The following is a 19,643-nucleotide window of genomic DNA, read 5'->3' as shown; positions in this document are numbered from 1 at the left end:
TCAGCTGCCTGCTGGGTTAAACCACAACATTTTGCCAGACTAAATGAGCTGGGCCAATGCCAAGGATAAAGGTAGCTAAGCATTCCCTGGTCTGTGCAAGCAGTTTGTGGCCCTCTTTAACACTTGGGCAGAGTGCTGAGAAATACTCCTTTCCGTAGGAATTTGCAAAAGGAAACAATACAATGCTAGAAATTTTTGGCGAAATTCACTAGTTTTACTGGTGGTTTTAAAAGATCCCTTTAACCTTAAAAGTGTATATTTTTCTGTAAACCACCTTGCTCTTTTTCCTTTGTGCTTCTGTATGCAGTTTTGGTTGGTTGCTTTTGAGCAAATTATAGCTGACAAATAGTCTGTTACAGTGGGCATGAGGAAATAAGGGACTATAAATGCCAGCTACCCATGAACACATAAAGATGACAAAGAAAACCAATGAACTAAGTCAGAAACGTCACCTGTTTGACTCAGATGGGACCACAGTACTGCCGCTGTATGAGGCTCCAACTTAGGAGCATTTACCTTATTCAAAATAGAACCTTTCAGCAAATATTATTGCCCTGTCTTAGGTCTGGGGGGAAGAAAAATATCAGAAAAATAAAAGTATTACCTGAAGGTAAAGAAGATTGACTGTGGCTTTGGGGTTTTTTTTTGTTTTCTTTTTTTTTTTCCCCTTGCACTCTATGAACAGGAAAGCAGAAGAAAATATTTTTGCATATTTGCAACTCAGTTAGTTCCTCCTTTGTCTTTCCCTTGGAGAGTTCATAAATAGTTTTAGTCAAAATAACTAGAACCTTCCCTTTGGCATTTTATTCCTTGAGAATGAGTTGTTTCAACAGACGAACAAAGAAACCTGAGGATGGCAAAAGCTGTTTTGACTGGTTTTTATTGTACACGTTAACTTATTAAAAATGTATAGAATCTGAATGCCAGACATAACCTACATTTCCTTCTACACTCTGGTCCTTTGCTTTTAACACATTTCTGTAGAGTATATGTGGATCATTCTTTTGCCACATTGCACATCTTGTGTTACTCCTCATACTCTATTATACAGAAGACAATCTCCTTCCAAAGGATATCTAAAATGAAGATGTATCTCACAGATTGAAGCTGCCTGCTGCTGTGCCTGCTGTCACTGCTCCTGTCACCAACATAAATGCTAGCAATCAGAGCAACAGTGAGGGAGACAGAGGTGGTGACAAAAGCAATCGTGTCAGGAAAAGCAGCAGCAGTAGTACCACATACCCAGTTGCCATAATTTACCTGTATGGGGAAAGCTCAGCTTATGCACTGCTGTATTTTAAAGCCTGGAGAATAAGACATTGCTTATCTTTTTATTGTCTGATCTCATGAAGGTTTATGTGCATGTTCAGCTTCCTACATTCAAGCAGAAGCTGACTTCAGAAAGACTCTTCACAGAGCATTAAGTTAAAAATCAATGTGTGTGCACAAACTCCCTTCCTTACGTACAAGAAAAACCTTTCTTAAACACAAGGCCAATCTGATCAGTTACCCTGCATCTTTAGTGAACATTCCGCCTGTTTAGTGAAGTGATGATAACTTATTTTTCAAGTTTGGGGGGGTGAGGTATGTGCCGGGGACCAGAAAGAAAAAGCAACAGAGCTATGTCACAATGCTATAATAACCTTTTAAACAAGCAAATCAAATAAAAAGTGCAACTAGTGCCCAGGGGTTCAAAGTATGTTTATGATTGAATTATCTCAGTTGCTCATATTTTTATGTTAAACTGTTTGGTTATAACTTTAAAGCTAAATTTAAAAGAGAAATAGAATTAAAAAAAGGTTTTGGTTTTTTTAATACAGAATCAAATAAACTAGGCAACTTAATTTCATACAAAAATTCTGTACTGTGCTAAGAGCTGATGAAGAACCTAAAATTAGAAAACTGGACTGAAGACTGCTGTAAAAAAGAAAGTGTTTTAAAGATAATGTCCAAGTAACTAAAAAAAAAAAGGAAAAAGACCTTGTATAACACTTAATTTGAATATTGCAAGGGAGCTCATTAGCTGACTGAAAAAGTTTTAAAGTTCACTCGATTTTATAGTCCATACCCTGAACTGTCCTGTATTTCAGGCTAACCGTAATGGGACTTGATTCTTAAGCTGTGCTGGATTCAAAATAACTGAGTTCAGTTTCCAGATCTCCTATGAAGACCTTCATTGCTTTCAGCAGGTCTGAACCTCAATTTTTCATGATTAAAATGGAACATAATGCTTTTTCCAGTATTTTGAAATAAGAGAAGAGATTGTTTTTATTATGTGCTGCATGATGCCTAGCACAAAGGATCCCCAATCTCCTTTAATATCTCTTGGCTCTGTTAAAAAATAGATAAATAACCTCATAACTATGTTTGGGGCTCTCCAGTATTGGTTGAACAGTTCCAGGAGCTGTCCTGGAGGAGATAGATTCCCTTCCTGCTTAGCTAGCTGTTGTACCTCCCACGAGGCCCATATGAGCCAACAGCACACAGGTTATGAAGCCAACAGGAGCAACTCTTTTGTGGAGTCTGCCTATTCCTGCTCACATTGCAAATGAGTGAAAATAGGGGAATGCTCTTTATACTTCACATAAGCAAGATCTGCTCACTTAGTGAAGATGTAACTGACTATACTGTGAAAGAAGATATCCATATCTAGACTATACAGTAACAGTATGGGCTATATTCATAGATATAGTCAACATATGACTGACTTCCTGCTTACTCAGCCTAGGTCATGTTAATTGAAACCCACTTTTCTCCTTAGACATAACAGCTCCTGGTAATCTACAATAATGTTCCACTATTACTTCAGAAAAATAGCTCTGATCATCACTTCAGTGATAAAGATTGGAATCCAGCATTGCCAAGTGGGTAATCCTGGAGTATCACAGAATCACAGAATGGCAGGGGTTGGAAGGGACCTCTGGAGACCATCTAGTCCAATCCCCCTGCTAAAGCAGGTTCACCTAGAGCAGGTTGCACAGGACATCAACCAGGTGGGTTTTGAATACCTCCAGAGAAGGAGACTCAACAAACACCCCTGGGAAGCCTGTTCCAGTGCTTTCTCACCTTCAAAGGAAAGAAGTTCTTCCTCATATTCAACTGAAACCTCTTATACTTCAGTTTGTGCCCATTGCCCCTTGTCCTGTCGCTGAGCACCACTGAAAAGAGTCTGGATCCATCCTCGTGACACCCACCCTTGAGATATTTGTAAGTATTTATGATCTCCCCTCTCATTCTTCTCTTCTTCAGGCTAAACAAGCCCAACTCCCTCAGCCTTTCCTCACAGGGGAGATGCTCCAGTCCCCTCATCATCTTTGTAGCCCTCCTCTGGACTCTTTCTAGGAGTTCCTCATCTTTCTTGAACTGGAGAGACCAGAAATGGACACAGTACTCCAGGTGGGGTCTCACCAGGGCAGAGTAGAGGGGGAGGATAGCCTTCCTTGTCCTGCTCACCACGCTTGTCTTAATGTGCCCCTGGATACCATTGGCCTTCTTGGCAACAAGGGCACACTGCTGGCTCATGGTCATCTTGTCATCCACCAGGACTCCCAGGTCCATCTCAGCAGAGCTGCTTTCCAGCAGGCCAGCCACCATTGGCTTTCTTGGCAACAAGGGCACACTGCTGGCTCATGGTCATCTTGTCATCCACCAGGACTCCCAGGTCCATCTCAGCAGAGCTGCTTTCCAGCAGGCCAGCCCCCAGCCTGTACTGGTGCATGGGGTTCGACCTCCCCAGGTGCAGCACTCGACACTTGCCCTTGTTGAACTTCATCAGGTTCTTCTCCGCCCAACTCTCCAGCCTGTCCAGGTCCCACTGAATGGCATCACAGTCTTCTGGTGTATCAGCCAATCCTCCCAGTTTTGTGTCATCAGTGAACTTGCTGAGGGTACACTCTGTCCCCTCGTCCAGGTCATTGACGAATAAGTTGAACAAGACCGGGCCAAGTACTGAGCCCTGGGGAACTTCACTAGCTACAGGCCTCCAACTAGACTCTGTACTGCTGATCAGAACCCTCTGAGCCCTGCCATTCAGCCAGTTCCCAATCCACCTCACTGTCCACTCATCCAAGCCACACTTCCTGAGCTTCCCTATGAGGATGTTATGGGAGACAGTGTCAAAAGCCTTGCTGAAGTCAAGGTAGACAACATCCACCGCTCTCCCCTCATCTACCCAGCCGGTCATGCCATCGTAGAAGGCTATCAGACTGGTTAGGCATGATTTCCCCTTAGTGAATCCATGCTGGATACTCCTGATCACCTTCTTTTCATCCACTTGCTTGGAGAGGACACCCAGAATGAGTTGTTCCATCACCTTTCCAGGGACAGAGGTGAGACTAACTAGCCTGTAGTTCCCTGGGTCTTCCTTCCTGCCCTTTTTGAAGACCGGAGTGACATTGGCTATCCTCCAGTCCTCAGACGCCTCTCCTGTTCTCCAGGACCTTTCATGATGAAGAGTAGCTCAGCAATGACATCTGCCAGCTCCCTCAGCACTCGCGGGTGCATTCCATCAGGGCCCATGGACTTGTGGCTGTCCAGCTTACTTAAAAAATCCTTAACCTGGTCCACCTCAACTGAGGCAAGGTCATGCTTTCTCCAGGCTTGCTTGCTTACCTCCAAGGACTGGGAAGCCTGAGGGCTTGGTTAGTCATTTCAGGAAAGATCTAAGAGTGTGCTCCAGCTAACTTAGTCACCTGTAAAGACATAAATTCAAGTAGTTGAAAATCAAGTAGTCTGAAAATCAGAAGTTATGTACATCACATGGTCATGAATAACAGGTGAAAAAAGGAAATCACTGAAGCCCATGAAAGAGACATTTTCAAAAGCTCTTTTTGTCCTACAGTAACAATATCAAATCTTACCACCTTCTTCTCCATAGCAGGAACAGTAAATCAAAAAATTGACAAATCAGATACATACATTACTGGTATCCTGCTTAGTGTGTGTTCCATTATACCTGCAAACCATATAGTATATAAAGCTGCAGATCCCCAAACTGAATCTATATGCTCAAAAGAGAATTCATTTGGCTGCTTTACACTTATTCCTTGTTCCCTGTCATCCTACCTCTGCACTTTGAATGTGTTTATGGGAAAATTTACCCATTCAGCAAAATATTTTGATTTAGATCTTTTCTGTATTCTTCATCAAGAAGGAATTCCTGCTTTAGGCAGAACATTGCTACAAGGTCAAGTGAGGTGATCTTCCCCTCTGCTCAGCACTGATAAGGCACATCAGGAGTGCTAGGTACACTCACGGGCTCTCTAGTACAGGAGAAACATGGGTGACTTATAGCAAGTCCAGCACAGGGCCGCAAAGACAATGAAGGGACTAGGGCATCTGTCATGCAAGAAGAGGCTGAGAGAGCTGGGACTGTTCAGCCTCAAGAAGAGAAGGCACAGGGAGATCTCATCAATGTGTATAAATCTCTGATGGGGTTAGTAAAGAAGATGGGCCATTCCTCTCAGTGATGCCAGTGAAAGGAGCAAGAGGCAACAGGCACAAACAGACATACAAGAAATTCTGCTTAAAGATAAGAGAACACTTATTTACTTGTGAAGTTAGTTGAAAATGGGTTGTCCAGAGATGTTGTGGAGTCTCCAAACTTGCCGATATTAAAAACCCAGCTGGTTACAACCCTGAGCAACCTGCTGTAGCTGACTTCTCTTAGCGGTTTCATACTCAATTAAACAGTTTTAACAAAGTCAAACATTTTCTACCAATTAACCAACAGGGCATTTATTTGAAACAAAAGAGAATGAGGTTCAACTTGTTAGTGTGTATTGTTATGAATTTTAAATTTGATCTCCTAAAAGCCACAGAGTTTCTGAGTGTCTGATTTATTGGCTGTCCAGGAGTGATTTTTCTTCTATGTGTTTCTTTCTGGCAATCCTATGCTTGTCAAAAGCCTCACATATGTACTGCAGCCAACTTAGGTTTTCTGGGACAAATATATTAGAAGAATTGCAGCCAGCTTTCCTCTGAAGTGTTACGTAGAAGTGTTATATACTTATGTCCTTATCACCAGAATTTCCCTGAGATTGTTCTCCTTATCCTACTCACTGGTATTTCCCAGTTCCCGCTTCATGTCATCTTACATAGCAAAATATATATATATATATTGACAATCATGACATTTCGTTACTGTAAACAGAGAAATCTCCAAAAAGTAATCTCCTGTTCCATGACAACTTTAAGGTCTCCCCATGGCTTCCAGTATTATTTTACTCAACCTTTAGTTAAAGATCTGACAGTTGTTAGGAAGAGTCTTTGTAAGTCCTTTGGGTGATCACTGACAAAGCTTTTATAGTGTGCTTTATATTTATATTCCTTAACATCAGGCTATAAAATACAAGCTTGTGAAAGCCTATAATTTACCAGGAGATAACAAGTATTCACGTCTTTTATTCTTGTATTTACTTTGAATGCCATAAATCAAACCTGGCACAAGATGAAGCAGTAGCTTATTTAAAGGTGTATGTAGAAGGAGAATTAAAACTGAAGACTATAAATTTTCACTATATTTACAGGACTGTTTTTCTTGTTTTTTTTTTTCTTGACAAGGAATGATTCAAATGTAGTAACCCAGGACCAACATGAATCACAAATACACATCCAGCTTTTTGGTTCTAATATTAATGTATAACATTTACTAATATATAATATATGGCAAATTTATAAACATAATTTCTTCAAAGCCAGATATATTAGAGTGATGTCCTTGTGAGGATTTTATTACCATTATGTGCAACAGTCTCTGAGACGTATTTTTCCTTACTGTCACAGAACGTCTTGCTCAATCTAGTTTAGCATTCTAAGATACTCTTAGAAACTGAACTCAGTGATTGGTAGAGTGGAATGAAGTTCTTCAGTGTTATTCAAACAGGCCACTAAACTTTGTGTATGTACAGAAAATATGGTTTCAAGAAATTCTGCAGAGTCATTGATCCCCATTCAAATTAATGAGTACTCACACTCTGGAAAACTCAAGTCAATTTTACAATATTGCTTTGTATTAATGCAGCTAAAGCCTTGAACAATGTTCTTAATGTGACTGACATTCTCTTTGTGGTGATGATAGAATTTCAAGAGAGCTTTGCTGCAAGATAAACCGGTATGCTAATTTTTGTTGCCTAGTTGACTGCAGCTAATATAGCAATAACAACATGTGCAGATGGTGTTTTACCACACTTTCAGATATTTTTAAATTATTTCATGCTATCATTCACAGTTCACTGCCAGGTGTCTCACCTGGTGACATGAATTTGCCAATATACTCTGTCAACATTGCAGATCGAACTATTTTTTTTTAATTTTCTTATTGTCAGTTTGGTCTATGTTTCTACATTAGGTCAGTTTTTCTGGTGCAAGTTTCTAATTTATGCACATGAAGAAAAATTTTGCTAATCTATAACACTTCTTGGTAATACCAGAAAAGATTGTAGATGTACTATCCATTACAAATCCAATGTATATTCCTGAAAAACATCTACTAGGAAACAATTTATCATCAGATATATATCTATGGATGTTTAGTAAAGTAGAATTTGAAAAATGTTATTTTTTACAAAATCAGGAGTAATATGGCTGTCTTAAACTGTGTATCTTCTGTAAATATATCTATAGTAGTACTACACAGAAAATAGTCTACAGAGAACACATCAGCATTGTCTGGTAAAAATTATGGGAAAGAAGGAAAGCAAAGGCAGAAAAGGAAGAGAAACTACTTCCAGAAAACTGCTTATAAACATTACATTTAAATTTCTTCTTCTAGTCTGTAATGCAATAAATACCAGAAACCAAATGTTAATTTATAATGTTATAAGTTTCTTCTAGTTTCCAATACTGTCAGCCCATGGAGATGAGGTTTACACACTGATCACGTAACCTGATTATTCAGCAGATTGAGAATTTGTATCCATAGAAAGTAACATATTCAATATGAACAATGGTCTTCTGGTTTTGTTGTATGGTAGATGTATATCACAAATGTACAAATAACTGATGACAGATTCACAATACTGATTTTTTGCCTGTTAGCAGAGGGAGACATGTTGTGAGGAATAGAAGTTTGACTCCTTGTTGATTATCACCAAGTAACTCATTTTAGTGGAAAGAACCTGATGCATGTTCTAGATGAAAGATGTAAATAGGTATTCCAGTTCATTCTCTTTGGTGCTACATAACTTCTTTCTATTACTTAGCTCCAAATAAGCACAGTATCTACTAACAACCTCTTAGCTGACTCGATCAGTTGAGGGTTGTCACCCTCCCGCTCCTCTCTGCAGATTTTGCTGTCGCCTGTATGGCTAAAAGAGTATTTAAACCTTTTTTCTTGCCTCAGGCAAGTTTCACAGGTTCCTACTTTAGCTTCCTCATAGGGAATGATCTGAAAGAGGTGAAGCTCGTACTGGGTACCTCAAATGTTGGTTGGAAAACTAAATCTAGAAAAACAGAAGAAAAAGACTGTAAGGAGGAATTACAGTCAATGTAAATGAATAATAAGTTTTATTCCTGTAAGAGAACCTCTTGAAAGGTTTCAAGCAAAGGCCTTTGAAAGATTTCAGTAGGGATAGATGTGCCTGATTATCTGTATCACGTAAATTTTGGTGGAAGTAGTCGGCTGGTGGGAATGGAAGTTATTCCACATTAAAGTTGCCTGAACAGGGTTAGGATGATGGCACCACAAAATTTAGCTAACATTAAAATGGTCATGAGTCACAGTTAGATGGGTGTCGGACTCTTGTTCTCTCCTTCCACCTGGGTGAATAGATGCCACTGTCATTTTAGGCTGCCATACTTAATACTCACCTATTGTCATTATACATTTCCTGTACACTTGGAGACTGGAAAAAACCACTCACTGTAAAGGAGGTTTTAGTTCTTTCTTTTTAGATTGTAACTTTTAAGCTAAGCAGATTGAAGAATCTTTTCCTTCGTGATATAAACTAAAGAGTTGCTAGTAGCATCATAAAATTCTTTGGATTCACAAAGAAGTCCAAAAATAGAAGAGATATAACAAGAAATAAAACCACTCATAGAGTACAGCAATAAATCGTTACAACAACAAGTTATTTCCAGGCTTACACACCATCTGAAGTGGTCTGACTAGAGAAATACATCTCTATCACACAGTTACAGAATTCTAGCACTCCATGTGATACTCTGAGATTAAAGTCTCTCCTGAGCTTGTCCCTGAATCTTTGATTCTGTCTGCCAGAGCAATGTCAGGAATGGTGACTCCTTCCTCCTTCCGTCTCAGCATCTCCCTACTTTTCTCTGTCCTAAAAGCCTTGTCCTTTGTAAACTGTGATTGCTTTCTGTTATTTAAGGTATGACATTCATTATCATAATAAGTGTATTAGAGCAAAGTTGCATCCAGAATTCAACAATGCACTGTCTGTTCAAGTGTGCCTTCTGTCTGTGACCTTCATGCAGCAGCTACTGTCCCACATATCAATGAGTTCACAGCAGGATTAGATGAAAAGGGTGTAGAAGATAAGGATGGAAAAAGATTCAAAGCCACAAGATTTTGAAACTGGATAAAATGCTATGGTATACAGGAGTTAGTGAACATCACAGTACTCTTCATGGAAGACAGCATGCTGAGAAAGAATGGCTTTCTGTAGAGGAAAAAAACCTGCACTGGTTCCTGGTGTTTGAGGAGATGCTTGCAGAGCTTACTCTTCAGTGAGAGACATGCAGCATAAGTTTTCATTAGCTGTGTCACCTCTAAGCATTCTTCTAAGTATAGAAGTTCTGTGTTTTAAATTTGCAGGTAAGAGTAGAGTGAAAAACACTTCAGAGGCTGTTTTTTTGTTGTTTTTTTATTTTTTCCCCCCAAAGATAAATATATAACTTTGAATCCAGAATTAGAGGGGAAAAACAGAACCAACAAACGTATTTTTCTGGGTTTCCTTTATTTGGTGTGAACTATATGAAGTGTATTAAGTTAGCATAGTGTTGCTGTGCAAATTTTCAAACTTAGTTTAGAAAATAGCCTTTTGCTGAGACCAGAACTTTTTAAGGAAATGTAACTGTTTCCATTATCCTGAATGAAATTTCTGGTCATAACAAAGAAAAATTCTCCCCTGCTCACTCCCATCTCTAGAACAGCCAGGACTGCAAGGAAGACAAATATTCAGGAAATAGCAGGCTCAGATTCTTCTTCTTGTTCACCCTTACACCTAAAAAAGGCAGAAACAGATTTCTTATATCCCATCTGAATACTCTAACATGTTTTCAGTCTGAAATGGCCTCAGTTTCATCACAATATAGAATGAAAATAATTTTTTTAAAAAAGAATTCTTTCCATAAAATGGTAAAAATATATATCCAGCCACCTATATTTTGTATTTTCAAGTCAAAGCAAGAGAATATGCTGGTTAAGAAGATTTTGTAAGACTCTCTAGACATCCTTTCTGAGGACTGTATCATTTGGTGCCATCTGTTTTATTAGAAGTGTATTTCCTCTTCAGAAGTACTACTTTGTATGACAGAGATGATAATTTAGCAACTTCCTGAGTGAAAAGGTGAAGACAGATCACCCCAGTTTAGCTGAAAACTTAAAAGCCAGGCTTTTCAGAATCCCTTCCCACTTCTCAGACTCATATATAGGATGTTGTATGTAGAGAATGATTGTCTTCAGAGGAGCAGATACAAGAAGTGCAAACTGTGCTTCCCTAGTCTGCTCTGTCATGCCCAAGTACGCTTAGAAATAACATGTAATGGACAGTCTGTGTCTGAGGAAAAGGACGGGTATAGGAGGTGCAGTTAATGAGAAAAAGCTGGAACATCTTTCTCTGCAGAACAGCAGAAGAGTGGCAGTTAAAACAATTCCTAAACCAAATCATTTCTCCTTAAGTGATGTTTCTTACTTTGTGCAGGAAATACTAATAAGAACAAATGACTCAAATTCAGTCTAGAAACTCAAGGCTGGCTTAAATGAAGCTTATTGCTTACACACACAGAGACTCACAGTTCAATAATTTAACTTGTTTAAACTTCATATGGATGCAGTTCAAATTTACACTTGAAAAGAATGAGGAAATAAATTGATCTTTTAACATCATTTGACAAATAGTTCTTTTGGTTCATGTTAAGCAGAAAGTTAGAGAAAGAGTTTTCTTCAGAAGAAATGATGGGCTTTAATTTTTTCCACTTTTCTTGCATCACACAGTAGTGTAAAAATAATGTCTTTTAATGATACGTGTATGTAATCTTTAATACTGCAATAATCGTATCTAATACTTTGTCCTGTCACTTAAAAATGCAGTATAACAACTTACTCACTAAGAAGAAAAAATCAGAACATGGCTAGCCTGCTTTCATAGATTCTCTCAGAATTTTAAATGGGTGGCTTTTTGTTGTGCTTAATGGAAATGTTTAATGCTTGAAATTCATCATGGTACCATTTATTACAGTCCTGTCTGTTTTGCTCAAAAGGCTTGTACTTAGAGAAAATGACATCTGTTGGTATACTCCCACATTAAGTTTTGAATGAATTTTAACTTATAGAGGGCCTGAATGGATATTCCAAGCATCTTGTGTGAGGTACTTCAAGATCTTGACTCACATTTAATGTAATAGCACTTGAGGGTGTCCAGCACCTTTCAGGATCAGAAATTTGTATTTTCATAGAAATTTGCAATGCTTAAACAGTTGCTAATGATAAAATATAGCTATCCTTGAGAACATTTCATTGCCTATACTAAAACCAGCATTGTGCCAGAAATCCACAAATATCTAAACTCTTCTTTGCATGTTTCTTTTCTTAGTAATGAGTGTACTAGCTCCTGAAGAGCTTAGTTACCAATTCAGACAAAATCTGTGAACCATTAAATCAGTGGTAGTGTTGCCTAAGGTTAGAGTTTTGAGAAAAACATACAAGCACATTGAAAACATACTATTTACCATTTAGGTTGTGGAAACATTTTAATTCACATATTTAGAGTGAATTCAGGAAATAAGAGCAGATGCTTCTTTTTTTGCAGTCTAAACTACGCCATAGCAGACGATTCAGTAGCTTGAATTGCAGATCTATTTTCATCTGCGCTTTTATGTGTAAAAGCTTGGAAGTGTTTCAACTATTTAAACCAATTACAATCGCCACTGCTAAATTAAATTTGAGTATAGCTTGTTTTACAGTCAGTTACCTCCTTTTTTTTCTTTTTGGTTTGGAGTATGTAACATTTTTACAGTACTACTAGGGTGAATGAAGAAGACAGTAAATGAATGCACAGACAAACTTCTTGCACAGAAATCTGAAACATTCATCATAAAAAAAGACAAGGAAAAGGAAAAGGAAAAGGAAAAGGAAAAGGAAAAGGAAAAGGAAAAGGAAAAGGAAAACAAGGAAAAAAAAGAAAAGAAAGATGGATGCTAAAAATGTTGCAACAGTTGCCCTTGGAAATATTAACCATGGATGAATCAAATGACAAATTGTCAACAGCATGCCTGTAATTATGTCAAATAATTGCTTTTCTTTCATGCAAATAAAAATGGAAATCAACATACTTAACAGAGGATTGTATGCAGTTTAAGAGAGGGAAAAATCTCTTTGAAACAGCTCAGTGTATTTACCCCTAAACTGCAAGTAATTAAACAATAAATATTTGGACATTTCTGTTGATCCAATCATTAGGAAAAAATGTCCTGCATACTAAAAAAAAGATCTGTGATCTTTCTTGACTCCCCATTCAACATAATTTTCCCACTGCCTGGCAAACAGAGATTCAGAGTTACTACCTTGGAAATTATAACCATTTTGTGTTCTGATTTCAGAAATGAAGAATGTTACGTCCTTTTACTTACTTCTTACATAGATTTATAGCCAATTGACAAAAATGTCCATCAATATTTATTCCATCCTCATATGAAAACTACCATGAGCACATGATGTAGACAAAACCAGCACTAGCTCAAGGATGCATGCATATAATTATTTTATATATAATTTCATATGCACAACAAATAGTGAAATGGCTTTTTAAGGTGTAACAAATGCATTGGTAGCATCTCTTACAGGAATGTTTTCTTTCATTTTATAAAAGCAGTTATGACTGCAGCCTCATTTGATAGACAGTGCATCACTCTAAGCATTTTCCCCACATAAATTAGCTTCTCAGTGTGTTTTCCATATCCTTTGTATTCTTCATTTTACCACTATTATAAAATAGTTCAGCATAGTCAGCCTACTCTCATCTGTCTATACTAAAATTTTCTTTTCCTCCTGTGATTTCATTGAGTCTGCCACAGCTAGTGCTAGTGACAAATTCTCTTTGAGATCTTGCAGCTACGTATCTGTAAAGAACAAAGACAGGTCAAGATTTTTTAATTTCCTTATCTAGTATCCAAACAGATTATGGACTACCTGAACTTGGTTTATATATTCAGAAATTATTGTAGTTTGAAACTGATAATTCTTATAGGAGATTATTTGGTATCTCCAGCATAGCTTGAACTGGACAGAAACACATTGTTTCTCATTGCTGCTGTCCAAATGGAAAGATTGCTGTTTTGATGATGGTTCTATTCAAAGCTTGTTCCCAAAAATCATTGAGCTCTGGCAGCTCCCACTGACATGAATAGAAACTGAAGATGTTTGCAGCGTGTCTTGATAAAACTCACAGGTTGTTTATCTCCTCAGGCTTAACATAATCTGTTTCTCAAAGTATTACGTCCAGGGGGAGGTTATATTAAAGAAGGATGACATACTTACAGTTTTGTTCTTGGGTGGTACTATAATTTCTGGTTTAGAATGCACCACCAAAGGCTCAGCTAGTTTTGCTGTGATAAAATAGGATTGAAGCAAACCAATATTGTTTTACAATTATGTTCGCAAACAGCCTGTAATGTTTTATTCAGAGCTATGGGTTAGAGATTTTAAAAATAAATTGAAAGGAAATCAACTAATGCAGATCATGAGAACAACTTTATTCTCTAGCACTTAGGTTTTTTCTGAATTCAACATTTCCCGAAATCAGAAGTGCAGATAACTGTTGTTTTGGGTATATACTGTCCCCTCATGAGCATATACTCTGTATTTAAACAATTCATAACTGGCTAGCTTTTGTACCTAAGAATCCTTAGAAGTATTTACTGACCATCACATTGCTTATCCATTCAAATGTCATTCATAATTTTATTTATATTAACTTTATGCAAATTATTAATACTCTTTTAATTCAAACAATAAGCCGTCTACCACCAGTCCTTGTATAGGCCTTTTAAGTACCTGACATCTCTCATTAAGTGAATAGTCAAAAAATTTGAGGAGCTTCACTGAACATAACATATTCAAACATTTCTTTACTGATTCAGGACTTTGGGAGCACATGAGCACTGTCCCAAACAGAATTAGTAAAATGCCTTAACAAACCAAATATATAAAAAGAGAAATTCTTCTACACTATTTGCTTCTTACCGCACTAGGCCCTCTGCTCTCAGCAGCTGTCTTTTATGGTTTTTCAGGAACTTCTCACAACTGTATTAAACCTAGGGATTAGATTTAATCCTCCTACTTTCTCATAAATTCACCCTTTGGCTTAATTGTAGCTTAATTACAAACTTTTCTAGAGATCCAATCTTGTAGGCCTTCTGTGTTTACAAGTCATGTCCTCAGGGATGTCTGATAATAAAAGCAAACAAGTATGCCCAGGTTCAAGAAAGAAAACACGTTTTACAGTAGGAAGCTCAGGAATTTGCCAGCTAGGAAGCAAATATCTATTCTTGAAGGGCAACCATCAGTCTCTTGCTGTGGATCTTGGAGAAACATCACATACTTCTGACAATTTGTAGAATGATGTCTACATAATGTTAAGATGTTCCACAATGGGACCATCTCATAACCTCTGCTAGAATTCATAAAAAAGTTCTCTTAGCCCCCCAAAAATTCTCTTAGATGCCCCATCTGGTGCTCTGTTAAACAGGTTAATATCTTTAAAATACTGGCACTTAGATCAATGCAGCAATGAACTATGAGAATTAGACAATGGCTGCTATATTCTGTAGGTGTTATTCAAAACAAGTATTTATTGTTATGTTCCTTCATTTGAGTCATGGCATTGCATATATTGTCTCTAGTATGTCCATGTCACTGTGTGGAACAAATTAATTGTCTTAGATTTTGGCCAAGAAAAGGTTTAAAATAAAAGCAGTCTTTTCTGCTCAGAGATAAAATCAATTGTTAATGGAATGTTAGCCTGCAAATTCTATTTTACATGTCAATTATTGGTTTGAAGAGAAATCAAGTCTCAGCTACATCACATTATGTGTGAAATCATTCCACCTGTGTCTGTATACCAACATGCTTTGAAATGTACACAGGGCAACCAAGATTGGAATGTATCCTATTTTCTTTTTATCCTTGTTCAGACATGGTACCAAAGGATGTCATTTGACATTGTGTTTTCTCTGATGGAAAAGCCATTGTAAGAACAGCTGGACACTCATTCCTGCATCCATGTAACAAGCTATTGTTTTCTCTGCTGTGCCAACTGTTAGTGAAACTCTGCAGTAAACCAGATATCTCAAATAATTCAGCTAAAAATCAAAATAAAAATAAACATGAAATCTTTTGCTGCTCAGATTCATATAGTGGTAAAATAAAGAAGTTCCATTTGTATAATGAGGGGAATGGAAAAGGGCAGGGATCTAGGAAGCAAATTAATTTCTTTCTTTTTTGGAGTAAAGAATAAATATTCATCAATTTTTTTAGGTTTCACTTGATTTTCATCCTCTCCTTATGAACAAAAAGGACCAGTTAAGCCATTGTTTTTCACTCATTTTTCCTTCACTGGAATAAAAATCAAGTCAACTCTCTTTACTAAATCTACTTGAACATGATTTGGATTTAATTCATGTAGTTATGTTTATTTCTGAAAAAAGAGCCCCAAACAGATATGAAGCAGATATGTGGACACAACAATCCCTCCACCCCACCTCCTTGAAGACTATCTGAGGCTCTTAGAGCTACATTTCTAAATTATTTCAGGGAAAATCCTACTTATTCAGAATGACATTTCTGTGATGTAAATTCATGTTTGTGTTTCTCAGAAAGACACACTCCTAACACTTGCAGTTGAATAGCAAAATAGCTTTCCCTTAGTTTAGTCTCTTGTATTATGTTTGGTAACTGGGCAGTCCATTTATCATCAGGAAAGTATTAGCATTACATTCTTCACTTCCTTTTCCCCAGTTGGCTCTTATTGCTTCAGTAAAAAGAACCTAGGAAAACATTTCTCATCACACAGAAAAATAAAGATGAAAACAAGCTGTTTCTGCTGAAAGTCAACCAGGAATCCAGTATGGACCAAAGTATATCATTCAGACGACATATGCCTTAAGCAACAGCATTAGGAATGAAAAAGAGAAGGAGGAAGGAAGGAAGCAGGGGGAGGAAGGGAGATTAGGTTTGTGTGTATGTGTGGCCTAGTGGTATCTGTTCTGTACCACAAAAATACTGAACAGTTAGAGAATGTGTACATCTTTTTATTCCTGATGTAGCTATGCTAATTTTAAAGAACAGCTCTACATGCAACATCTCATTAAGACCAAAGAAAATATTTAGAGAAATTCTTTTCCTGATCATTTGTGCTAAATGTTCTTGCTCTTCTGTATCACAGCAGATTATGATTATTTTCCTCAGTTTAAAACCTGAATATGGATCATGTATGAATATATCTGTTCTTTCATCTGTTTCTTCTCCATGTAATTTCTGTAAGATGCTTCCATGGCAAGGATAAATGGTTACTGTGGTGTTGATGGACATGGTTTCAAGACTGAAATCATGCTGTAACACTTTTAAATTGTAGGAAATCTCAATACTCGGATGATTTGGAAGTGAATGGAGAATCATTTTCCCCACCCATGAAACTTCCATATTTCAAAAAATATTCTTGTTCTGCATCATGGTGATAAAGAAGACTTTCAAAGTATGAAAGAAAAATGCATAGGACTTAACTGGGGTACAGAATGCGCTTTTCAGGTCCCTCTTCAGAGAGACTGAGAGGAAAGACATGTCTGGGTCTTCTGTTTGTATTGTTATGAGCTTAGTGTGAAAAAGAATGGCTTAACATATAAAAGATGTTTACTATGGAGCTAAGAAACATATTCCAATGACTTTCTTCTTAAAACTGATGAGTTTTCATAGAATTATTTGATTTGCCTGAACAGGCATTTTCCAAAATGGAACAAAAGTAGAAAATTCCTATACAGTTTAGACAGCTGGTGCGAATGGCATCATTGCCACATAGCTCTGTTTGACACACTTATACCTGTATATATTTAGGTGTTAATTATAGCATGATCAAGTTTAAGCCATTTACTTTATGCAGAGAAGAGCTTTTTTAATCACAGCATTGATACAGCAAAGGATATTCCACGAGTTTAAACAAAAAGTAATCATTTCCTGCATGAATAATCATGTCTGTAATCATGCAGGACAGAGTCAGAGTGCTCTAATACATTTAGGGTTCACAAGACAGTCAAGAAGGTAGAACAATGATGAATTATTGCTTCTGTTCCATTTATTTAAGAGAGCAGGCTAAAACCCTATCAACTAAATGGATCATCTGACTTCTCACTCTAGACTATTTTTTCCTGATTTCTTTTTCCCGAGGTTTCCCATCAGTGATTATTGTACCTCACCTTTTCACAGCCCTGCAGCTGAGAGATTGTTAATGGGATTTCTTAGCTATCTTAAGAAGATGTTTTCACATGCTGCAAGCTCTGTCTGTTCACCTGCATAAGCATATGTCACTTCCCCCATCCTCTGGCCTTCGATTCAGAGTACTTCCAGAATCTGCACAGGCTTCCCACTTAGCTGTGCATCATGCTGTTGGCTCACACTGTTCACCACAAAACCTTTTTTCTCCTCTGCCCTTTTGTCCTTTTTTCTAACATCTCTAACTAGCAATGATAAAATGACTATATTATTTAATTTTAAGTGCCATTTTTACAGTTAATGGTAGTATATTAGTGTTTAAATTTGAAAAACGTAATGGAAGATATTTAATCATCAAATATGTTGACTGACTTTAGAAAGCAATATGTATTTATTATATTTGCAAATCATGAGCTGTATAATCAAAAATAAGTGTTAGAATCCTGAAGTGAAAATGGAGTAGTGTATAACAAAACATAATCAGGTCCTCCTTTTTCACATTATTTTATAGCATAGCAAATACAGAAACAAAACCATTAAATATAAATATACACATAAGTATTTACATTACTTAAATATCTAGCCAGAGTTTGAGTTTCATCATACCTAGAGACAAACTTTTTGCTTCTGTGTGCTTAAAGGCAAAACTGGATTGTTTGAAAAGGGGTTAAGTAATTTTGGCACCAGTAATAGCTTTCTTCAGCTGCCAGCCTGCCCATTGACCATAGTCTCTTAAGGCAAAAACTAAACCCGTCTCTCTCTGAAGGCAATGCCTATCACAGACAGTCTCCGATCCTAAAGCAGGGCCTGCGGGTGCTTTTATAATAGAACTATTAAGTAGTAACAGCTTTTCAACTAAGAAAATAAAATTGCAGTTCTTATGTCACAAAATAGCCACCATGGGGATTAAGAGGAATTCTGCCTTTATCACACATACCATGCTCTGATGTGATCTCATCATCCTCTTTGTGGTGGAGGAGTGAAGCAGGCAAGGTTCAGCTGTTGTGACACAGCCACAAGATGAGGAAAATGTATTTTATTAATGGAGGATGGAAGAGTCTATTTCCTTCCTGCTTCCGCTGCTGATTCCAAAACACTTTAAGGTGTTTCCCCAGTCAGAAAACTTACCCAGTCCCCAGTAGCTGTATCCAGTGACTGCTCCCTGGGTCCCCATTGTGTCCCCAGTTGCTGGCATCTGGGCACGTCAGCCACTGAATCCCACAGCCCCTCTCCTGTTCCTGGGAATCAGGCCTGCACACACATGTGCGCACACACACACACAGACACACAGACACGCACTCCCACACACTATAGATTGCTACAGTCACCCAGTCTGTACCTGGATCCTCTCATCTCTTCACATACACAGGGACACACGTTTACAAAAGAGTCTTACCTGTAGCTAGACCAGACCTATGGCCTTACCCGCAGATGACCTTCTACCTCCATGGTCTCCCCATTATCTGACTCAGACCTCCTGTCTCTCCAGTAGCCAACTTGCTGATCCTTCTGTCTCTCTAGTGTCTGGCCCAGAGTTATGGGTGCTCCAATTCTTGGCTCCAAACCTCTTATCCTAATTGCCAGCTAGTCCAGCTTGATTTTCATCACTGATCACAAGCTGGCACATGCACACCAACTCAACATGCAGGCTCATTGGCCTCTCTAGTTGCTGGCACTGCAGACAGACAGACAGACACAGACCCCGGTTGCTGGCATGGAGACCTCCATACACACATGCACACTGAACAGAGTCCCCTCGTGCAGGAAAGGAATTGGAAATGTAGATCAATGAGAAGACAGGACGAACTGCGCTGATGGGGTGCAGGGCATGGCCTGATGAGCCACATGTTTGCATGATTTGCATGTGACCAATGCTTTTTATCCTTATCCCTCCCTTTCATATTTGTTCTACCTTGATCCCGCTCTTTCCTCATGTTTGGTTCGTCCAAAACATCCCGTAATTTCTTGCACAATCCTGAAA

General features: G+C 38.0%; 1 protein-coding gene across 1 annotated transcript in view; it reads left to right on the top strand.

Moving 5' to 3' along the window:
* LOC104126339 (transmembrane protein FAM155A) overlaps positions 1 to 19,643 on the top strand; it is a 169,597-nt gene that overhangs the window by 215 nt on the left and 149,739 nt on the right. The window lies entirely within an intron of this gene.

The sequence above is a fragment of the Egretta garzetta genome, unplaced genomic scaffold, assembly GCF_000687185.1.
Source record: "Egretta garzetta isolate BGI_Z169 unplaced genomic scaffold, ASM68718v1 scaffold165, whole genome shotgun sequence".
Taxonomy (NCBI): domain Eukaryota; kingdom Metazoa; phylum Chordata; class Aves; order Pelecaniformes; family Ardeidae; genus Egretta; species Egretta garzetta.
Note: the sequence above shows the minus strand (reverse complement) of the source record. Positions and strands in the feature narration are given on the sequence as shown.